Raw genomic sequence first — 12266 nt, forward strand, 5'->3', positions numbered from 1 at the left:
TCTAAATGGAGATACCTGCTCACTGTCTGTTTTAGGTAAAAATCGTTATATACTTTCCCATCCAATGACTACACCTATTTTCCTTATATAAACACATGACATCATCGTTTAAATCAAACCGATTTCGAAGCACCACAGCTGTTACTAGTTATTTAGAAGTCTAATTTGAGCAGAATGTGTCACGCCAACTTTGCACACACACGCTCACACAGGCAGTATTCACATTAAAACTTTCACCTCTATTAAATAGCAACAGTTCTTCAAAAATTCCAACACTCTACTCTTAACAACTAAATAAAATATGTGTCTTTGAAGAGTAATGTGCCTATTTTATTTTTATTCCTAGAGGCAAATCTTGTAGCGAGTGGTGCAGTTTTGTTACCCTGCTGTCGCTTTAATCCGCTCTCAAAGATGCATGTGACAAGGAGTGAGTGTAGTCTTCCAACAGCATTGTTTCACTCTTCCTGAATTAAGGGTAAATCTCTATGACTTTGTTTTCAATGGAGGTCACATAGACATAGCCATCAATATTGAAACAGCATTTTCTCATGCAGACAGAAGCTTTAATAGCCTCTACAAGGGTTTGCTCCTTAGGGAGACTAAATTCAAAATGGCACAAGCCATCTGTCGTGGGGGGATTTTCAGTTCCCTTCTGTTGTACCTCTCTCTCTCTCTTTCTTCCCCTCTCTCTTTCCCTCTCTGTCTCCCTTCCTATCCCTTAACTGTATAAAGTGACAGTTTTATAATCCATTCTTTCATGTTGACTAACTCATAAAAATATAACAGTTCCACAAACCTTTGTGGAGAGACACATTGCATACCCAGATCAACTGAAAAAACAAATCTGCCATATTGAGCCCAAATAGTGAATTCAGTGTCTACTGGGGAATCTTCCAATCGCTCCAGCCATGGAGTACTTTGGGAGACAGGGAAGCTGTGGACGGGTCCAAATGGATGTCTGTTGCAGGATCTTTTTATTGGGTACATCCCTAGATCCTGATCTCAGAAGACTTTTAGCTGATCTGGAATTAATATGAAAAGCATTTTTTTAGAAGAATTTTTCTTTGACCCAAAGCAACTGTTTTTCAAAAATTCCAACTCTTTGCCTGTCTGACTCTTTGCAACCCTATAGATTTTATCCTGCCAAGCTTCTCTGTTGATGGGATTTTCCAGGCAAGAATACTGGAGTGGATTGCCTTTTCCTTTTCCAGGGGATCTTCCCCACCTAGGTATCAAACCTGTATCTCCTGACTGCTGCATTGCACATAGATTCCTTACCTGCTCAGCCATCGGGGAAGACTTCCTTTGGGTAGACCTTAGGGATTTCCCCCAAATTTAGAGATTAAATAATTGATGAATGAAAATTTTTAAATCTTCATATCCTGAAATTGTACCACTAATCCATACAAAAAATAGAAATAATTGTAAATTAGTATAGGCTTTCACAGGTAGATTGTAAGCTTAATTCAAGCTGACACTGTCTCATTCATTATATAGCACTAGTCCCTAGCAGGGTACCTGGCACATGTTAAGTATATAGGTAACATTTGTGGAGAGAAGGAAGGAGGGAGGGGGAAAAGAAATGAAAGTAAGGGAAGAAGGAGGGCAAAGATGGGAGAATAGGAGAAAGGAAAAAAAGAAAATCCACAATGGAAAGTTAAAAGCTCTCAGCTCTTTAGAAAGCATTTAACCTATGGAATTCCAACTGTAAGCTAAAAAACTAAAAGAATGGTGTAAAAAGTGAAATGTACAAGTTATGGAAAATGTTCTTAAAACTAAATAACAGAATTTGTATTACACTAGGTATGATACAGAATTGGCTTCTAGATTTGACATCTTTTTCTTGGAGTCATTGGCTTCCCAGGTGGTGTGGTGGTAAAGAATCTGCCTGCCACTGCAGGAGACACAAGAGATGTGGGTTTGATCCCTGAGTCAGGAAGATCCCCTGGAGTAGGAAATGGCAACTCACTTCAGTATTCTTGCCTGGAAAATTCCGTGGACAGAGGAGCCTGGCGGGCTACAGCCCATAGGGTGTCAAAGAGTCAGACACGACTAAGCATGCACACACACATGTCTTTTGAGTCTAAAACTGGAAACAGTTTTTGAAAAACTTACAACTTTAGCTGGTCTAAGATCATGTCCACAATAAGAATGGGACTGGACAATGCTTTGAGTCAAAGTATGATTACTCCTGTTTTATAAATCTCCGTGTTATCATGAGGGATCCACCAATCACCATTAACTTTCAAACTTTATTTAACAAAAAGAAACTCTGGACTATATCTAATTCAATTTTCTAGACTGTGTTTTTGTATTCTAATTAATTTTTAGTGACAATATTTGCAGGATATGCCAAAATACATTATTTCAGACTATATGAAAAATGTTATGCATTTCTATACAAGTGCAATATTTTCTTGGGACATGTGCCTTAATTTTCATTTTGTTTCATTAGAAGGGCATGAGAACTAGAAGTCACAAGCTGTATAAGAAATATAGAACATACAAAAGGGAACAATGGTAATCATAGAAAAACAGACTGAGGCCAATGCGCTGGTGTTTCACTGTGTCATGCCTTAGCCAGTCTTCCATATTTGACCTGGTTTTCATCTGGCATACAGTTAGACTAGCATTCAAGCCTCCACGCTCCCCAGCCTGATGTTATGCCATTTCACTGGACTAAAATAATACAACATTAATCTTGAAAGAATGAGAGAAAAAGACTTCTGAGATCATCCAGTAAATGGTAGAATGTTTTTTGGCAGCCAAATTATTTCTTCAAAAGGTTTTTTTTTCAGAAGACGCACACAAAAAACTGATAAATTCCAAGTCACTTTGGTTAAAGCCGAGGTGGGCTGTCACCCTATTCTCTTGTTGTAGCCCAGCTCAAATCACTTCTTCCAGGTGGACTTCTGTGATAGAATTGTTTGACTTTTCACCCCTTCTCCATGAAGCTCTCCATTATTTTCAACTCAACCTATACAGATGTTATTTTGTTGATGTGTTCAGTTGTAGTTGGGTACTTTATGATCCAAATATATGTGCTACATTGTTCACTAAACTGTAAATGCTTTTATGACAAGGATGGGCCCTGGTGACTCATGCTTCCTTAATGCTCACCTTTGCTTCTGCCACAAGCAACTGAGGGCTATGGAGGCTTCCATTTTTGTTCTAAAATAATGACAGCTCTTTAGAGTTCATAGTAATTAGTGATACACAGACTTAACTTCAGCACTTATCTGCATTCACTACATGGGACATGGCTTTAAAATTAAACTATAAAAGTTCTGGAGATCTTTATTTAGGCCTGAATATGCTTGACCCTAAACAAGCATGATTATTTAGTAGTATTTAAGGAGAAAACTCTTACCATTATGTTTAATATATAATTTTTATTGTCTAAAGTTGCACAGTTTAGGGAGTAAATAGGGGCACTATTAGTGATTACCAGACATACAAGATTATACCAGGCATATTACCCATCCTAGAATATTGGCTCACTATCTTTCATCTATTTATTCAGCAAATAGTTGTTGAGAGCCTATTGTTGTTAATATGATTCCAGGGTGTTGTAGTAGAAAGTAAAAGCCCTGAATGGGAATTTAGAGACTCTAACTGTGTGAGCTTTGGCTAAGCCACTGAATTTATAGGCTTTGCTTTCCCAAAAGGAGCCTTTCAATTCATATAGTAAAACTTAGTAACTCACTCAACCACAGAGAAGATAATGGCTAAGCCTAGAACTTGGACCTCCAGACTCTCCTGAGTAATCTTGGACATGAGGACCACAGGACATCATTTCCTGTCACTGTATCATCTCTCACTTAGTTTTCTCATCTGTGAAATGGAAGTGCATTATCCAATTGCACCTAGGGTTGCTTCATGCTTCCAAGAACTAGGATAAAAGATCAACTTGAATGATGACTTCTTTAGCAACATAAGGTTTTCCACCTGATATTGGTTGGAAAGTGATTAAATACTAATGCCTGAAGGTGCCATTACACAGGAGCTGCTGAATGATAATATACAGGAATTGCTTAAATTGAAGACTCTCATTCATTATTTGAGTTCCATTAACAGAGATGTTCATTGTTAACAATGGAAACAGTGACAGACTTTATTTTCTTGGGCTCCAAAATCACTGCAGATGGTGACTGCAGCTGTGAAATTAAAAGACACTTGCTCCTTGGAAGAAAAGCTATGACAAACCTAGACAGCATATTAAAAAGCAGAGACTTTGCTGACAAAGGTCAATCTAGTCAAAGCCATGGTTTTTCCAGTAGTCATGTATGGATATGAGAGTTGGACTATAAATAAAGCTGATTGCTGAAGAACTGATGCTTTGAATGGTGGTGTTGGAGAAGAATCTTGAGAGTCCCTTGGACTGCAAGGAGATCCAACCAGTCAATCCTAAAGGAAATCAGTCCTGAATATTCATTGGAAGGACTGATGCTGAAGCTAAAACTCCAATACTTTGGCCACCTGATGTGAAGAGCTGACTCATTTGAAAAGACCTTGATGCTGAGAAAGATTGAAGGCGGGAGGAGAAGGGGCCGACAGAGGATGAGATGGTTGGATGGCATCACCGACTTGATGGACATGAGTTTGAGCAAGCTCTGGGAGTTGGTGATGGACAGGGAAGCCTGATGTGCTGCAGTCCATGGCGTCACATAGAGTTGGACATGACTGAATGACTGAACTGACTGAACAGAGACTTTCAACTAAAGGCAGGTGAACCCAATCTGGTTTTTTGCTTCAGATTATTTCACTTAGATATGTTAGCTGTTCACCAAAATCCATTACCCACTTTTTAAAACATAACATCTGGCTGACCATATGATTGTCCTGCTATAGGGTACATTTCCTGGCCTGTGTTTCAGCTAGGTGGTTCAATGAGATAAAATTCTTGTCAAGGGAATGTACATTCAGGTGATGTGTTCTGTTTGTGCACAACATGTTCCACTATGTTATTTACACAAAAAGAAACTGCTTTATCCCATTTTATTTTTTCACTTCTATCCCATGTGCTAGAGATGTGACCATGACCCAGCTTAATCAAGCAGATGACAGTGATGCCCTAGGAGACTGGGGAGGAACAAGATAAAGGTAAACTGAGTCCCGAATAACTTCCTGGAGCAGAGCTGTGCCACCCTTCAGAACTTTCCATCTATTTCTAGTCTGGTACTTAAAAGAGAAATAGAATGTCAGTCTTTCTCAATTCACTCTTTGGGGTCCATTTATTACAGAGGCTTGGACTGTAACCTGATTAATGGTGTATAACTCCCAGCTGGAGGAGAGTGCATTCACCAAAGCTAGAGACAGAGTGTTGATTCTAACATGTGAGAGAGGCAGTGACCCAACTGCCCTTCTATAGCCAGTGTGTGTAGAGCAACAGTCCCTCATGAAAATCTCAGTTCCTAAAGACTAAGCATTGAGCAAGTGCTAAATCAAAGATAGGCCTTCAATTGAAAAACAGTAATGATAGGGCAACGCAATTGTACTGAATTAAAGCAAGAAGAACTATATTAAGATAAAAATGTTGCATAAAATGTGCCTTACTCATATCGGTTGAAGGTTATCATCTATTCCTTGGTGAGGAGGAACTGGAGAATCCCAAACTCCTACATACCCTTTATAGTTCATTGGATAGATGAACTAAACATATTTTCATTACTGATGGAATTTACTTTCTTAATAACGTCACTGTTATCATCATGACTCCATGACTTTGTTCATTAAACAATTCATATGGGAACTGCAATATTTAGATACCTATTCAACAAACCCCATATGACATTCAGAGTTCATAAACATAATTAGTCAATATTTGTTTTTCTTTTTCTGGGAGTTCTAGGTTTAAGTTTTATGGAATATGGTGACCTCATCTTCACTTTGATAACAGAATGCAATTAATATTCATTCATTTCTTCATACAAAGAATCTTTTTTGTCCAATGCCTATTGTCTAGCCTCCAGACAGTGTCACGGATACTAGAGGTTCAAGGTAAAATCATGGCCCTCCCAGTATAAGGAAGAGGATGATAGCATTCACTCTAACTACTGCCATAAAGATTTCTGGACTTCTTCTCCTGATTATTTTTGTTTTCTTTATCCTTTATTCCAATCACTTCAGCAAGGTGTTTTCTAAGTACTGTAGTAGTCATAAATCAAAGGTGATGATCATTCTCTACTCATTATTTAAATTTTCTTATTTTGTAGTGCTCATATTGATACTGACAACAGTTTTAATTGGGATCTTTATTGGTGTCCTCATAAGTAGCTGATTGTAAGCGGTGGTCATTTGGGGAAGTATTTCCATTAAAAAATATTTCAAATATTGAAGTTGAGATGTATATATATGTCATATTTTTATGTTTAAATGATTAGTTCAAAGATAAAATAAGCTCACATTGTCTTTTTGGATGTCCCAAGCTCATATACTTATTTCAGCTTTAGTATTATTACTGTTGCTGCTGCTCAGTTGCTTCAGTTTTGTCTGACTCTTTGCAACCCCATGGACTCTAGCCCTCCAGGATCCTCTGTTCATTGGATTCTCCAGGTAAGAATACTAGAGTGGGTTGCCATGCCCTCCTGCAAAGGGTTTTCCCGACCCAGGTACTGAACCCAGGTCTGCTGTGACTCCTGCGCTGCAGGCAGATTCTTAACTGCTGAGGACTGGGGAAGCCCTCTATATTACTTGGTGAAGGTGAATCAGGGGTCTTAGATATTACTGTTGATTATGTGTTATAGCTAGTTGGTAGTTTGGGGAAAGTAGATTGTTTCTCAAGGTAGGTTTTCCTCATCTGCATGCTCCAGGCATCCCAATAGTTAATACCTAACAACTTATATTGGCTGAGTTCCTTCTTCCATTTGATAGCTCAACTGAAGCTTGATGTTTATGGTGGAAATTGTCTTGATTTCTTTAGATGAGATGAGCATCCAAGGAGTTTGAAAATGTGTTTTAATTAAGATTCTGCTAAATTTTACCAGACACCTACTTGGAAAACAAAGCAACTGAATAATTAACTCTGATGAGAGCAGATGCTGATCTAATGACAACCTGTTACTGCTCAAGTGCATCATTAGTTGTTTTACTGTGCTCCTTTAATATGTCCAGAGCTCTACCCTGTTAATGAATACACTGGTAGCTGTGTACTTAAAATAGTTCCCCATTCTGGACTGTTGTAAAAGATATTTCTAGCATCTGCAAAATTCTTCATTTAAATAATTTGGTCCCCACCCACTAACCCCTCTTCCTTCATCTATGTGGCATGTGCTTGGAACTAAGCACTTCTTTAGTTTTCTTTGTGGGATTATTTTAGCCATACATCAAGCGAAGCTTACAAATTGATGAGAAACTAATGATGCATTTATTTACAGATGTGCATTTCAGTTCCCTGTTATGTTGTTGAGGGGTAGAAGAGTTTAAATACTCTCTCCTCGCTCTACCCCCACCAGCATTATGGGAATAGCTGAGCACTTGACAGAATAAGAAATAAAAATAGCCTCATGTTTGATTTTTACATAAAGTTGTCAAATACGAATTGGTATCAAATTCTTGTTAAGTGCATAGTCCATCTTTTAAATTAGCCAAAGACTATCTTATTCCTTTTTTATCCTTTTTAATGCTACACCATCACTATGTTATGGTTTCCTACTATAGCATACAGTATTTTTATATGAAAAATCATAGGCTCATTTATTAAGCCTTAGTCACAGCACAAAATAACCTGACCAACAACAGTCATCAAACTGCTGCAAAACAAGGACATGTAGAAACCAATTTGGATTCTGTGTTCAGAGCCACAACATATATACTCTCATTTTGAGACATTTAAATGGTTTTAGGGAAACTCATGAATAAAAGATGAGTATGAAGAAGAGATGTTTTAGAGCACATTAAATATCATGCTAATCAAACCAAGGCAAGGAGCACAGAAATAGGTGTGAAGGGGAAAGATAATGATTTAGACCTACTGTGTTCTATGACATTCTGTGCTATGCTTCCTTTATTTTTACCTTATTATTTGTTTCTATTTAATTTTTGGTCATGCCGGGTCTTTGTTGCTGTGTGTGGGATTTCTCTAGTTGAAGCAAGTGGTGGCTATCTCTAGTTGCAGTGTGCAGGCTTCTCATTGCAGTGGCTTCTCTGGTTGTAGAGCACAGAATGTAGGGTAGATGGGCTTCAGTAGTTGTGGCTCATGGAGTTGGTTGCCCTGTGGCATGTGGAATCTTCCCAAACCAGGGATCGAACCCATGTCACCAGCATTGGCAGGTGATTCTTATCTGCTACACCACAAAGGAAGTCCTATGCTTCCTTTAAATCTGTCAGGAAATTTCTTGGGAGTTGGTCAGACACTGTTCGGGGCCAGGAAGATTACAGAAGAGTGACTTCTCTTCCCTTGTGTATCCCAAACCCAACCTGCCTTCATTTGATAGAAGTTTTAGCATTCTTTAAAGATTTTTTTTTAACAGGAAAAAAAAAAAAAGACCTATACATAAAAATGGGTGAAGCGTTTTACTTTACCAAATCATACTTCAGAATGGTCCTCTATCTGTAGTAAGCAAGTTTCAAAATATTTCCAACTCTTTTTGATGTGGAGAGCAAAGGGAAGCAAAGCACATCAGTAGTTTGTTTTATGAAATATGCTTTAGAAATGTTTAACACATTCATAATGATATATAACTCGCTTTACTCATTAAAAATTCTGGTTGATAGCCAAAAACATTTTAATATAGATAGTGTGGGAAAAACCACCTTTCTGCTTTTGCCTTCAATCTGTCTATGGCAAAGCTGTGTTTAGAACGTGCCTGCAAAAGCTGGTTTCCCTCCTGCTAAACAATAGTGATTTCACTGCTAGAGCTGGACGCAGCAAGGAACCTGCTGTTTCCTTATTCTCCTGGCAGAGAAGGAGAAGACACCACTGACTGCTTCAATTCCATCCTTTTCTACCTAGGGTTCCATACGATGGCACTCAGAGGTCATTTTAACTTTCTACGTTTTAAAAAAAATGGGCAATGTATTCCTTGTCACAGATACATGACGTACATTCTGTTTTATGTGGCTTATTGTATGTTCCATCCTGTTTCAAATGGTTTTCATTCTTCCCCTATTTTGAAATGTGGAACGTGGGGAGATTATGGAAAGAATGGAAGCTAATGTGATGGGGGTTGTGAAGAGTCACTATGATCCCATGAAAAGCACCAAGCCCAGAACAGGTGCCGAGGAATGTACTTCACTCCTAGATTCACTCCCACCCTTTGGTGTAGTGTATCCTCTGATCCCAGGAGAAGCAGATGGTGAAGCAGCCTGACCTTCAAAATCTCAGTTTAGCCCAGACGTTTACACCCTGTCCAATTTTGAACTCCGGAAAATTTTTATCCTCATTTATAAGATGGAAAGAGTAACATTTAATCCAACCATCTCATAGAATTAAATGCAAATATGCTTTATTGACTGTCACACACCTTACATATTTGAAGTATCATCCTCATGAATCACTGGAGTAGAAAGAAACATTGGGCAGTTTTCCCACTCTGCACAGAAGAAATAGTAAGAAACAGAACAAAATGCCCCCTTTATGTTTAAGAAAGAAGGAAAACAGATTTGGTATACCAATCTATTATGGTTTATGGTGGTGAATATGACTTTAAAACCTACCATTCACATATGCTTTCAGTTCAGTCGTGTCCAATTCTTTGTGATCCCATGGACTGCAGCACGCCAGGCTTCCCTGTCCTTCATCTACTCCTGAAGCTTGCTGAAACTCATGTCCATCAAGTTGGTGATACCATCCAACCATCTCATCTTCTATCGTCACCTTCTCCTCCTGCCTTCAATCTTTCCCAATATCAGGGTCTTTTTAAATGAGTCAGCTCTTTGCATCAGGTGGACAAAGTATTGGAGTTTCAGCTTCATCAATCCTTCCAATGAACACCCAAAACTGATCTCCTTTAGGATGGACTGGTTGGATCTCCTTGCAGTCCAAGGGACTCTCAAGAGTCTTCTCCAACACTACAGTTCTAAAGCATCAATTCTTTGGCGCTCAGCGTTCTTTATAGTCCAACTCTCACATCCATACATGACTATTGGAAAAACCATGTGCTTTATATATTATATTTACATATGCTTTACATATTATAAAAGTTCTAATATTTATATGTATATTTCAGGTGATTTTTCTAAACTGCAGGAAGAGGTGATTGGTTTATTTAATGACTAAAAATATTCTTTAGTTTCAATCCTATAAAATCTTAGATTTGTTGCCTCTGACATTCACATAAGGACATGGAAGCAACCTAGATGTCCATCAGCAGATGAATGGATAAGAAAGCTGTGGTACATATACACAATGGAGTACTATTCAGCCATTAAAAAGAATACATTTGAATCAGTTCTAATGAGGTGGATGAAACTGGAGCCTATTATACAGAGTGAAGTAAGCCAGAAAGAAAAACACCAATACAGTATACTAACGCATATATATGGAATTTAGAAAGATGGTAACAATGACCCCGGGTACGAGACAGCAAAAGAGACACTGATGTATAGAACAGTCTTATGGACTCTGTGAGAGAGGGAGAGGGTGGGAAGATTTGGGAGAATGGCATTGAAACATGTAAAATATCATGTATGAAATGAGTTGCCAGTCCAGGTTCGATGCACGATACTGGATGCTTGGGGCTGGTGCACTGGGATGACCCAGAGGGATGAAGTGGGGAGGGAGGAGGGAGGAGGGTTCAGGATGGGGAACACATGTATACCTGTGGCGGATTCATTTTGATATTTGGCAAAACTAATACAGTTATGTAAAGTTTAAAAATAAAATAAAAATAAAAATTAAAAAAAAAAATGTGATGCCTTGGGGAAAGACTCTCTTAGGATGGTATTTACTAAGGAAACACACAAGATGGCATTTCTGGGGAGTAACAGTCCTGTCCTATGACCTCATCTACTTTGTAAGTGATCTGGATTATGCATATCTCCTCTATGTGCCAAGAAAATAAACACCATTATTAAGTATTAAATAGTGAATTAATATATACTGTAGTCTGTAATTTTTAATATATATATCTCTCCTTGTAGATGTGCAGTGTATTTGAACCATCAAGAACCTCAGCGATCAGGTAGTTCAGTGTACTTAGCTTACAGAGAAGGAGAGAGATGAAGGGGTTTATGCCGGGTCACACAACCTCTTAATGGCGGAGGAGGACTAAAAAGCTTGTGATCTTTTGTCAATCTAATCAGTGTGCAGTGTGCATTGAGGACCTGAAGGATAAGTAAACTGTTTTACATTCTTATAGTTATTGTGGCTGCTGAGTTTACCTATTATCGCCTAATTTTTTGTCATAGTTTTGATTTATGTGGTGTGACTCTTGGTTAAGAATGCAAAACTCCAGTCATCAGACCTCTCTACAGAGCACGATCTACTTTATCACACCCTGTTTCCTGGCAGTTTCCAGAGATCCCTTACAAGCAAAGGGGACAGCCTGGGAAATCAATGTCTCCAATAAAATAGTCTCTAGTTCTACAGTTGATAGCTCTTCTTGCATACATATGAGGTCATGAATATGCCTTCCTTTGGCTCTGGCGCTGTGGGTTAGGACAGACTGATAGGCGCATGCGTGGTGGTTAATGCAACATGACTTGAATCATTTTCAGTTTCCTTTGGTCAGGTTGTACCCAAGAATCTGAAATCAGGAGCCTGATTTTCATTTTGCCTCTTCATCTGGCAGATTTCCTTTAGGTCCAAGGTTACCATTACTTCAAAAGGAATGCTCTTCGTAGAGGAGGTATCCAGTAAAGAAAGAAAAATGAGATTCCACCTCATTATTTAAAAGACGGGTAAAATAAATTGGCAATGCATGTTTTCTTTTAAACTGCATTTGTTGTCAAAGAAGTTTAACTTTAGAGGCTTCTATTATCTGATTGCCACGTGAAGGGGATCAAGTATATTTTTCGTTTGATGAAGTTGGGTAGAAGTTGTACTGAACTGAATTACACTGATTGCCATTTTCCATAATTTCCAACAAACTTTTAAAATACACTTACCTATTATACCCCTTCATTTTCTATAGCTTCAGAAGAAGGAAAAAGACTTGTACAGATACAGAAACTCAAAAAAGCAAGCCAGTCACTTGTTTTTATACAGAACCCAGCATACTGACATTTTAATGATGCTGGGCTACTGCCATAGTGTGAAATTTTGTATTCAGAGCATTTAAAAAGGGAGTGGTGCAAAGACAAGTAAGCCTCCCATGGAATGGATT

This window comes from Bubalus kerabau, chromosome 3 (genome assembly GCF_029407905.1).
Source record: "Bubalus kerabau isolate K-KA32 ecotype Philippines breed swamp buffalo chromosome 3, PCC_UOA_SB_1v2, whole genome shotgun sequence".
NCBI lineage: Eukaryota > Metazoa > Chordata > Mammalia > Artiodactyla > Bovidae > Bubalus > Bubalus kerabau.